The sequence below is a fragment of the Myxocyprinus asiaticus genome, chromosome 7 (genome assembly GCF_019703515.2).
Source record: "Myxocyprinus asiaticus isolate MX2 ecotype Aquarium Trade chromosome 7, UBuf_Myxa_2, whole genome shotgun sequence".
NCBI lineage: Eukaryota > Metazoa > Chordata > Actinopteri > Cypriniformes > Catostomidae > Myxocyprinus > Myxocyprinus asiaticus.
In genome coordinates this window covers 38070746-38083654 of record NC_059350.1, presented here as the reverse complement: position 1 = coordinate 38083654, position 12909 = coordinate 38070746, and the positions used below count along the sequence as shown (strand labels likewise).

General features: G+C 37.6%; 1 protein-coding gene across 1 annotated transcript in view; it reads right to left on the bottom strand.

The window, feature by feature from the left end:
• The window catches only part of sorbs2a (sorbin and SH3 domain containing 2a), a 99039-nt gene extending 87920 nt beyond the window's left edge, over positions 1-11119 (bottom strand). Inside the window, exon 1 of the mRNA XM_051703126.1 lies at positions 10797-11119. The gene's annotated coding sequence lies outside the window, so the exon portion shown is untranslated. The remainder of the gene's footprint in view (positions 1-10796) is intronic.
• Positions 11120-12909: the final 1790 nt, after the last annotated feature.

Below are 12909 nucleotides of genomic sequence, written 5' to 3'. Positions count from 1 at the left end.
ACCCCCCAAAATGAGAATTCTGTGATCATTTACTCATTTGCATGTTGGTCCAAACCTCTATAACTTATTTTCTTCAATGGAACATAAAACTAGTGATAGTGACATATATATTTTCTTACAATGGCAGTTGATAGTAACTCACTTCACAGAGTGTCTAAAAAGTAACCCATATGACTTGTATGTCATATTCCAAGTCTTCTGAAATCATACAATTTCTTTGTATGATGAAAACATAAACATTTAAATCTTTATTTACAATAAGGTTTGATTTTATTGGCTACTACATAAATAACATCAAACCTCATTGGTTCTTGCAAGTCTTTTGACCAAATGTCATGACACAAGAACCAATGAGGTTTGATGTTGTTGTTGTATTTTGCCGTAGTAACATCAAAACATATGGTCAGTTCATCACACAAAGTTATCTTCAAAGAACTTTTAAAATAGTCAGTGTGACTCATCCACTACTTTTACTGCATTTTTTTATAGTGTTCATTTGTCCTTTATAGAGCTTAACAGCCCAAAGTCACTGTTCATTTTCATTGTATGGAATAAAGATATGAATATTTTTGCATGTGTTTGGAACAGCATGTTGGTGAGTAAATGACAATTTTCATCTTTGGTGACCTATCATTTTAAATCCTTTAAGTGTTGTTACAACCCCAATGAATTTAAGGCAGGGGTGCCCAATCCTGCTCCTGGAGAGCCACTGATCTCTTAATTTGCATGGGCTGGGGACTATATTTGTGTAATGTGTAATTGCTAAATTTATGTTTAATTCCTTCTAAGTAACAGTACCTTGTTTTGTTTACATTCTATAAAGCCCAGTGACCGTGAAGAGGATGTGATCAAGGGTGTGGTGATTGGAATCCTAGTGGTTGTGGAAAATGTGATGGAACCTCTCCCAGCATTCTGCAGTGACGTTGCCCTGGTGATTGAGGAAGAAGCGGTAATTCATCACCTGAGTGATATGCCTAATGCTTTTCTGAACCTGATGGACCTGGTGTACGCATTAAACCTTGACTACGCAAAGGAACTGAAATTCACATTTGAAGTGATACAGCGCCTGTTTATTGGAGTTGGATCAGACTCTTGCACCGCAAGAGTCCACTCTCTGAAGAGCAAGTTACTGCGATAGACCAGAGGTATTTGTTTTGTTTGTTTTTGTCTTTTTTCCCCCTCTTGGTACTGTTTAATCTTTGTACTGGTTTAAAGTTTTAGAGCAGAGTTTCTCAACCCTGGTCCTGGAGGACCCCCAACACTACACATTTTGCATGTCTCCCTTATTTGACACACCCAGTTCAGGTTATTAAGTGCTCTACTAATGAGTTAATCAGTAGATTCAGGTGTGTAAAATAAGGGAGACATGCTAAATGTGTAGTGTTGGGGGCCCTCCAGGAACAGGGTTGAGAAACTCTGTTTTGGAGCATTGTTGTTTTAGATCTCATTGTTTTAAGTGAAATATTAGTATTCTTGAAATTTCAGGTCAGGTCATTAAGGTGTTTATGTGAGGGTTTTTCTTGTGTACTGTTTTTATAGCTTTGGAAGAGAAATCTTCATGTGTCTGTGTTTTTGGATGCAATGTATCTGTTTGGGAGACAGTTTTTTTTTAATAAATGTTGAGGGTTTCAATTTAGCAGTTGTGTTGATTTCAAATAGGTAAATTTGGTTCCAACTTAACACTTCATGTTTGCTAACTGTGTCAATAAATCATTTTTTACAGTGTATACAATTCACAGTAATATTAATACATTACGCTGATTGTGAGGACTCTTTGTATGTAAAAAAATAATAATAATAATTGTACGACAACAATTGTGTTGGGTCGCCACATCTTTTTAAAATCAAAGCTACTCATACTAATCATTGATTTCCAGATATAATCAGCTGATATCAACCTGATCTATTCCTAAAAAAGCACCTTTTTTTTTCCATCACAGGGATGCAGTCAGACACATGAAGGCCATTATATAATCAGCACAACAATAAGAGAAAGCAAAGGATGGGGACAGAAAGAGAGGGGGAAAAGACAAGAACAAGTAACAATTCTGATCATGATCCTACCTTCATATAAATTTCACTAGCTCGTTTTCAAAAACATACCTTTTTTGCTTTTCCTATGCTGCCTTGATTTTCTTTTTAATTCAATTTTTTTCAGCAGGATTTAGGCTATTTGTCAAGTTTTACCATACAGAGCAAAGCACAACTCCTGAGAGGCAGATGAGTTAGACAGCAAAAGAGAGTTGGGGTGAGAGATCTGATTTATTCTAGTCTATTTTGGTAGACGGACATGCTTCTGTAGTGGCACGAAAGTTCTCTTTTAGGGTCTGCATGGCTCCACCCGTCATGTCTGACTCAATGACCCAACCACATCTGCTGAAAGCCGCTTACTGATTTCAGGAAAATTTTACAAGCCATAAAGCACCATAAAATGTCAAGCATTTTTGCTTAACATTTAAATGATGGTCCCAAAGAGAAACTCATCATAGGACCTGATGTTCAACAGGGCAAAGGGTGTTCAGTTTGAGAAATGTGCATGTCTTATATACTGACCAAGCATTTAAGAGACACATCCATCACCACATCAAAATGCATTCAGACTCAACTGCTGATGAAGAACTCTGCTTTGTGCTGGGTCTTGACTTTAGTTAATATGCGTGAATTTGTGAGTGAGCAGCTGTATTTCTAAATTGGAGGAAAAGCTACTTAAAAGGCATGTACAATATGTAAATTGTAAACATGCATACAGATGCAACTTAACAAACGAACAACATGTTAGACATCTGAAACACTACAACTGAAAGATAGAATTAGTTATGAGGTAATAGTTGTTAAACGGATAGTTCACCCAAAAATGAAAATTCTCTCATTTGCTCACCCTCATGCCATTCTGGATGTGTATGACTTTCTTTATTCTGCAGAACACAAACTAAGATTTTTTTAGAAGAATATCTCAGCTCTGTAGATCCATACAATGCAAGTGAATGGTGACCAGACCTTTCAAGCTCCAAAAATCTCATGGCCACATAAAAGTAATCCATCAGACTCCAATGGTAAAATATACATCTTCAGAAGCGATTTGATAAGTGTGGGTGAGAAACATATCAATAAGTAAATATAAATCTCCACTTTCACTTTCACATGCTTTCATATTTTGAAAGTGAAAGTGGAGATTTATGGTAAACAAAAAATATCTTAAATATTGATCTGTTTCTCACCCACACCAATCATATATTCTGAAGACAGATTTAACCACTGGAGTCTTATAGATAACTTTGATGTGGCCTTTATTTGACTTTTGGAGTTTCAAAGGTCTGGTCATCATTCACTTGTATTGTAAGAACCAACAGAGCTGAGATATTCTTCTAAAAATCTTTGTTTGTGTTCTGCAGATTAAAGTGATACACATCTAGCATGGCATCTGGGATGTAGTAATCGATGAGACAAGTTTAATTTTTATGTGAACTATCCCTTTAATCAATGACAGTAGAGACTAATGGTCTCATCCGATTAAAAGAACTGTCATATAAGCACCCATCTAAAAACAAATCTAAAGTTTAGCAAGTAAGTAATCGAAAAATCATGTTGTAATCCAAAAAACCTACACAATTTCAAAGGCAAATCTCATGTCTCACAATCCAGTATTATTTCAAGCAAGATCTGGGTTCAACATTCTTTATGCTAAGGGTTGATTCTGCAGTACCAGACTGTCATTTTAGTTTATGTAACATACTGTATCTCATACGATTCTATAATTAGATCTAATATCATGCATGTCAACTGAACTTGCATCCACTCTAGTCCACTAATACATCTAATGTAAAGTCTAATTTGATACCCCTGGTCCAATTCAACTTTCTTAATTCACTATGTACAAGATAACTAAGCCAGCTCACTCAAAGCAATCAAGCCAGTGATTTCCAATAAAAACATTCAATGAAATACAAAAACTGAATGTTTTAGGTTTTTATAGTTTGGAATGTTGCTATACAAGGTCCATTGACATCAGCTTTACATGATCAGCCAGTATGAAGATGAGAGACTCAGGGGTCTGTGAGTGAGTGGATGTGTGTGTTGGTTTAGTTTGAAATGATGTGTGACATGACCTCTGATACAACAGCCTGCTGGCCGGTCAGTGTTTGATGAAAAAGGGCACAATCACTGGTCCTGTACATGCCAGGGATGACTGTGCTATCACAACAAGCTGCAAACTGATACTACACACACAGATGATGTAATGATGAGAAAATGTTCCAGCAGCTTGATAAATGTACAGTTAGTATTAATGAGGGCTGATCTGAAGGAGCGATTATACTGATAAAAGACAAGTGTAGGTAAGAGGGAAGCTGAATCTAATCCATTGATTTATGTTACTTAATTTACATCATCAGTTCACAGTGGTACATGATACTATGACATGGCATAAGCTTTAAAAGCAATGCAGTCATGCAGCTCCAAGAACTATAGAAAATGTGTTTTCAAAAGCACAGGAATCATGACAAATGTATTAAAAATAAATGTTCCAAATAGAACACAACATTTTTTAAATCTTGATGGCATGAGAGAACATTTAATTTCCAAAAAAAAAATAAAATAATAATAATCTCTAGTGCTTCTGTAAATCATACAGTATGTAATGTTGCTTTAAAGGATTATTTCACCATAAAATGAAAATGCAGCCATTTTTTACAGTGTTGTTATAACCCCATATGACTTTCTTTTTCTTAACACAAAGGGAGAAATTGTGAAAATTGTGAAAACATTTTATGTTTCACTTCAACAGGACCACCAGCGATATTAACAACAGAAAACACAACATAGCTGCACACAAACCAGAGAACAGAACGTACAAACATGTCTCAAGAGTTTTTGGTGGAAGATTTCAATGTCCAGTCCTCAATCAAAAAATGTGATGGAGGAGGATGACGGTAGCTACCAGTACCGCCGCTCCCTATATGCATATTACACAGTCTGCGTAGGGCACCGACTCCCTATGGGGGCACCATGTTACCCGAGGGGGGCACCAGAAACTCCATTGGCTGCTTTTACTTGCAGGTTTTACCTTATTCAAGGACCTGAAAGCAGTTAAAGAACACAGACAATCGCCTCGCACCACGCATCGCTTTTTGGACCGGTGCCAGTTCATAGCGGACAGGGTCACCGGGCGCAATGCCAAATATAGAAACCAAGCGATCGACAGAATTTCCAGATGCTCTGTTCTCTGTAATCAGTTCTGTTCTCTGGTTTATGTGCAGCTATGTTATGTTTTCTGTTGTTAATATTGCTGGTGGTCCTGTTGAAGTGAAACAAAATGTGTTTTTGCTTGAACACCCCATCTCTTGCGTGCTGCATAACTACTGTTGCTCTCGTACAAAGAGTTGCAGACTCGTGAACACGCACAGGAGATTAACAGTCAGTAAAAATTTTTACTAAATAATACATTAGATTTCGGTTTGTTTCTCACCATACCTTATCGTATGCTTTCATAACAATCATGAGTATCATGTAATAATGTATTAGACTTCTGAATTATACTTTTGTGTCCTTTTTAATCTTGAAGAGGTAGTCACCATAAACTGCCATTGTATGACATCACTGAGAACAAAATGTTTTCACAATTTCTCCCTTTTACACCCACAACTGTGCTGTTGTTCTGTATTTCAGCACACCTGAGATTCGTCCGTAGACCCACGGCCTCTTGCGATATTGTGTAATATTGCTTAATTACACTTTCTCCTATTTAAACAAATGCATGTTTTAACACACACACACACACACACACACACACACAGTGGAGGGGATGTATTGACATTACCTCTACTGTCCCATCTCAACACCCAATCCATTACTACAGTGAATATGAGCTAAACATTATTGACGGCAAGTGAGAGGTTGTAAAAAGCAATGGTGTTGAGTAAACACATATAATCATATATCTCTGAGTTGATACAGAAGGCGTTGCTATATATATTGCCATTTTCCCTCAGGAAGCACTAGTTTTAGATGGTTGTAGACGCAGCATGTGATCAAAAGATCTAACATCAAAATACTCAGGTCTCTTTGGAAGTAGCCACCAGAAAATTGTCCTTGTCTCTACTGAATATGCTTCTCTGTCCTGCAGATTGAGTTTCTCTGGGTGTAAAGTGGTAAATAATCTGTACTTTATCCAGCACTATTCTAGAAGTCTCTACCCAGTAACATTAGACAAATGTGCACAAGCACCTTGCCTTCAGGCATGCAAAGCTTGTCAAACAAACACTCCGAGATGGGTATACAGAGATGCTTTCTTTAGCATAACACAACTTTTTTCAAGATGTGGCACAGGGTGCATGTGTCTGGGTATGTGTTTATGTGTCACAGAAGTCCTTACCTTCTGGTCTACAAATTCTTGCAGATTATGTTCTCATAGAACACACTGACTGAGACTAAACGTTATAGACTTCACACACTGAGCTCATAAGACTGTGAATGAGCCATAAAGTCTGCTTTAAATATGAATGATAAGGAATTAATGTTAAGTACTGTAACTTTAGAGAGAGAGATTCTTTTGCCTCAAGGGTTTTCTTTGAGAGCTAGCTTTAATAGAGAGAACATACACACTCCTTAATTTTTATTATGCAGATGTCAATAGGTTTGTGTTTAGTATCTGCATTCTCATGTGTCACATGCTGTAAAATGACTGTTATCCGTTTTTGTATACTAGCAGGTTAGAGTTGCAATTAAAGGGACTGTTCACCCCAAAATGAAACTTCTTTCATCTTTTACTCACCCTTATGTTGTGCCAAACCTTTATGACTTTCTATCCTTCATGTAACACAAAATAAGTTATTTAACAGAATGTATAAGCTGCTCTTTTACATACAATGAAAGTGAATACTGACCATGGCTGGCAGGGCAAGATTTTCAACAAATTCAATTTTGGTCAGTTCCTCACACAAAGCAATAATATGGACTCATTTTATTGTGCTTTTGTCCTTTATGGAGCTTGACAGCAACAGCACCCTTTCACTTTCACCTAATGAAAAAGTGCTGTTTGGACATCACACAACATCTTCTTTTGTGTTCCACAGAAGAAAGTTATGCAGGTTTGGAATGACAAGGGGGTGAGTAAACCATTGCAGAATTTTCATTTTAGGGTGAACCATTCCTGTAAGCACTTTTATATACACTCACTTAGCACTTTATAAGGAACACAATGGGCCTAATAAAATGCCCAACATGGTCTTCTGCTTTTGTAGCCCATCCACCTCAAGGTTCAACGTGTTGCACATTCTCCTTGACTGCTCTCACCAACAAGGTGTTTTCGTCCGCAGAACTGCTGCTCACTGGATGTTTTTTGGTTTTTGGCACCATTCTGAGTAAACGCTAGAGACTGTTGTGTGTGAAATTCCCAGGAGATCAGCAGTTACAGAAATACTCAAACCAGCCCATCTGGCACCAACAATCATGCCATGGTCGAAATCACTGAGATCACATTTTTTCCACAATCTGATGTTTAAAGTGAACATTAACTGAAGCTCCTGACCCGTATCTGCTTGTTTTTATGCACTGCACTACTGCCACGTAAATCGCATTAATAATTAGGTGTACAGGTATTTCTAATAAAGTGCTCAGTGAGTGTACATCAATTCAAGTAAATTGGTGATGAAGAGCTTTCAATTAATGGAGGATTTATATATAGAGTATATACACTATATGGCCAAAATTTTGTGGACACCCTTCTAATTAACGAATTTGGTTACTGCATTAAATCCAGTAAAGAAAAATCTTAATGTTTCTTTATGTAATGGCTTGGGCTTTGTGTGCTTCCAAATTTATGTCAACTGTTTGGGGATAGCCCTTTTCTGTTCCAGCATGACAATGCCCCTGTGAACAAAGTAAGGTCCATAAAGAAATGGTTTACTGTGTCTGGCGTGGAAGAAATTGACTGGCCTGCACAAAGCCCAGACCTGAACCACACTGATTACTTTTGGGGTGAACTGGAACAGCAACTGTAAGTCAGGTCTCATTGACCAACATCAGTTCCTGACCTCACTGATAGCCTTGTGTCTGAATGAGAGCAAATCCCTGCAGCCATGTTACTACATACAGTATAGTGGAAAGCCTTCCCAAAAGAGTGGAAGCTGTTATTATAGCAAAGGGGGAAATTGATGCCTAAGGTTTTGAAATCAAACGTTCATCAAGCACATATGGTGTCCACAAACTTTTGGCCATATAGTGTATATGTATATATACTATTCCATAGCATTATATACCTCTATGTGCTGCAGATATCAGTCTCTGTCTCTCTCTTTTGCTTTTTTTTTTTTCACAATTTTTCACCATGAACCACCACTAAATGTGAGGTTCATGTGGGACTGCATCACCTGCCGTGCTATTTCCCCCAGGTTAATCTCCAATCTCAACAATAGTATTCAAATGAATACGCAGTGCAGATAGCCAGAGAAAAAGGAAGAGATGTGATATCAGGAAAGAGACAAAAAGAGAGAGGACCTGACAGTTGTGAAACCCAGCTAGCCTCTCACTTTTTCATCATTACATCATCCTATACACATGCTGTCACACAGATACTGGTCACAAGAGATTAAAGGGCCTTAATTCTCTTAAATTAGCTCATCAGATTTGACTATGGGCAGCTACTGTGCAGCACATAATCAAATTTCTACAGTGCATTCATCAACTAATGTACCATATGAAGATATTATGTAAGGATTAGAGAACAATACTATAAATCATGACAGTGGTTTTAGTGTTTTTAAAAAACAGCATCAGTCTGATAAGGCCAAATTGGAGGCAGACAGGACTTGTCTGATTCAGTCAGTATAAACAAGATAGGTTACAAAAGTACTAAATAGATTTTTACTGTACATTATTGTGTCAAGCCTTCACATGCACAATTCTAGACAGCAGTTTTATTGCGAACAACAATGTTTTTTGTTTTTTTAAACAGCAGATAAAATAGTAGACATTTATAATATCGGCCATCATAACATTTTCAACATAACACAAAACTAAATAATAATTGTATAATTATTAATGATTATTTAAAATGTGTGTTACATTTATTGAAATATATATAGTTATATATAAAGTGTAAATATATAATTTTTATCTATGGCAAAGATGTTTATATTGTCCCTAAAAATAATATATTTATTTGGTCTCTCAATATTTAAGCTTGCACATATAAATAACTCTACCTACTTGTAAGCTTATGCTGTGTAACAGACTCTGCATTGAACAAAATTATCACTGAATCAGATGATTATGGACTATGGACTCATACATAGGACACGATCTCAATGAATCATAATAATCCCATCATTGGGGATTAAAGGGATAGTTCACCCAAAAATGTAAATTGTCAAATCACTTACTCACCCTCATGCTATCCAAGATGTGTATGACTTTCTTTCTTCTGCAGAACACAAATGAAGATTTTCACAAGAATATCTCAGCTCAGTAGGTCCATACAATGCAAGTGAAAGGTGAATTTTAATCTTCAAAAAACATATAAAGGCACATTAAATCCACATCTCCAGAAGCGATATGATAGGTGTGGGTGAGTAAAAGATCAATATTTAACTCCTATTTTTCTATAAATTTCCACCTTTGACCAGCCCCAACCAGTAGGTGGCGATATGCATGAAGAATGTGAATTGCTAAAAAAGAAAAGAAGAAGAAAGTGAACATGAAAGTGGACATTTATGGTAAAAAAAAAAATAATAATAATAAAAAAAAATAAAATACAAATTAAATATTGTTCTGTTTCTCACCCACACCAATCACATCGCTTTTGAAAATGTGGATTTAACCACTGGAGTCTTATGGATTACTTTTATGCTGGTTTATGTGATTTTTAGAGATTCAAAATTCTGGTCACCCTTCACTTGCATTGTATAGACCTACAGAGCTGAGATATTCTTCTAAAAACCTTAATTTGTGTTCTGCTGAAGAAAGAAATTTATACACATCTGAGATGGCATAAGGGTGAGTAAATGATGAATTTTCGTTTTTGGGTGAACTATCCCTTTAATAAAACTCACTACAAATGCAAAGCCACAGACTTGACCATCATCAGTAAAAAGTAGTGGGGACACAGATCGGTCATTATCTCCACCACTCTCCGGACATCGCTAATGAGCTGGTAATGACAAGCCGCTTAATTGTTATGTTAATCAATTAAGCCAAAGGATCTTGACACAGGATTTTGCGACACAAGCCCTTTTTGTTGTTGTGGAGGGTCACGCTAGGTTGAGTTACGGGAAATCAGTTTCACTCCCTGCACAAACTCTTTTACTGATTTTGTTATGTCAACTAATACAGCACATCAGAATCACAGGGAGAAACATCTACAACATCTAAGCTGGAATCATTGTGTAAAACAACAAACTCTGAATGTGCTACTGTGACTATTAACCAATACCGTCAACCGTCCAAACTGAGAAAAAGCAATAAAAAATAGGCAATGATAAAGTGCACAACATCTGACAGCTGTACATTTTGTTTTGAGGTCGTCACGGGTCATGAACAGCGGAACAGTGCTATACACATCCATTCATTCCGTCAGTGAGTGTCAATGCTGCTACCTGAGAAATATGCATCTGAATTCTGTATCTGAAATGTTGTGCTTCTGAATTCTATATAATGCATTGCCACTGAATTTTCCCTCTGGAATGCAGTGCCTCTGCAACGGCTATGCCGCTAAATGCTCTACAAATGAAACACCAAACTCTCTCTATTCCCTCTGCGCTACTGTAATTATGTCAGTGCCACCGTGAACAAGCGTTTCTTACCCTGAGCAATAAACTCGCATATGGAGTTATCCACCAGAACCAAGAGCCCGCAGTCACGAACTAACGCTCCGCATGTACAGTAAATCCATCAAAGTCAGAGATGACAGAGAGGAGACCTGAATCCAGACTAGAAGCGCACACCTGCTCCGCTCGGTTCTTGTCCGCTGAGTCGACTCCAGATAAACGCGTGAACGCGCATTGACTGTGTCAGTGCACGGCACCACCCTTTCCTATTGGGTCAGTGGCTCTCGTGTGGAACTGGAGAGCTATTGAAATACCATTGCAGTAAGTCTGTCTCTTCACATGACGAAATGCCTCTCCGTATCGGCTCCTGTAGGAGGTGGAGATGGAGACGCCTTTTACATGCTCAGACCGATGCAATGCTTGTGTACGAGCGCGATAGGCTAATCCAGAAATAGGGATTTTATCCAGAGATCATCCTATGGGTGTAGGTCGTGCGTTTGTTTCTCAGGGAAGGGGTATTTTATAGCATATCCTATAGAAAATGTGCGCTCATGTGTATGTGATGGAGAGCAGCGCCGCGCATTGGTCCCTCGCAGCAGATTCTCAGTAGTCATGGCAACCATGACACTTCATTCAGCGCGCGGGCTCAGGGGAGCGCTGACTGTGATGCGAGATGCAGAGGTCATCTGTGCCATTCAAGGGCAAAACACCGCACTTAAGTGTTGTATCAAGTGGTTTGATGTACACAGTAAGTGCACTTTAGACAGGCAGCTCATGTTTGACTAGCTATTACCGTGCTCAGAAGAAAATAATTTCAAAGAACCAAATTCAGTATAATAAACAGGACACCATTTATTGAAAACAGTATTCAGTAGGCCAAGTTTGCTAGTAAGGTAGTATTTTATTCTGAACAGCCTCTCTCTCTCTCTCTCTCTCTCTCTCTCTCTCTCTCTCTCTCTCTCTCTCTCTCTCTCACACACACACACACACACACACACACACACACACACACACACACACACACAAACAATAATACATTATTCAGTGGTGACATAGTGGGTTTACCAACCATTTGACCCACATATAAAAACTGGAAGTTATAGCAGCTCTCACAAATACCAGACTGATAAACACCTCACAATCTAGACAGACATAAAATGCATAACAGTAAAAAAATAACATCACAAAGCATCATTTGCATAAGACTATATTAAGATCAGTAGTCTTTATTTCCACTCTCAGAACCTCTGTGCTTTATTAGAACCAATATAATTGGGAATAAACCATGCAGAGCAGCTGTTAAGTGGAATTATGATACTTTAGTGTATCATGTATAGAGGATGTAGGACTAACAGAGTGCCAGTGTATAATTATAATGTCACAGCCATGGTGAGGGGTATCATTACACAATGCATCTCACTGTTTTTGTTCTCATTATTAGCTCAGATTTACTCATTGACTATTTGGATATGTTAGAATATGCCCACAAAATATTATTTTATTAAATGTTATTTACTTGAGGGAATTTAACAAACAATGGTAACAGTGTAACGGTAATGGTTTGTTGAAACATTTACTCTGATCCTCAGATGAATGCATAACTTGTTTGCTGTCAGTCTCTCTCTTAGCTAGAAGTGACAGGCTGTGCATAATGTACATCATGAATTGAATGAGCTGGAACAAGATTTAATGCCAACAAAACTTTAATGCTGGAGCAAGATTTGATGCAAACAAAACTTAAATACAAAAAGCCTTGATCCATCTTTACCTATAAATTAACTGCACTGCTTTGGCAGTCACGGGGAGAGATATGGGGGCTTTATTGTGGCGGTATGCAAAGCTCTCATGAAATATTTTAATGTTTTTCCACAGCAGATGTTCAGCCATGGTCTGGTGGGATTCTGAGAGAGATATAGGACAGCTTTGTCATTGTTTCATCTGCTGTCATAATAAATTGGTCTTCTTTATTACACTCTTGCATTTTATGGTAAACACCACAGAACTTGTGTTTACAATAACTGTTTGTAACTTTTTGAAGGATTTAAAAAAAAAGATATTCTGAAAATATTGCCTCCTTATTGCATGTTTAAATCATAGGCATTGTTAGCCTATTTAGGGGGGTTCAGCTGTCCTCTATTTCATCTTAGCC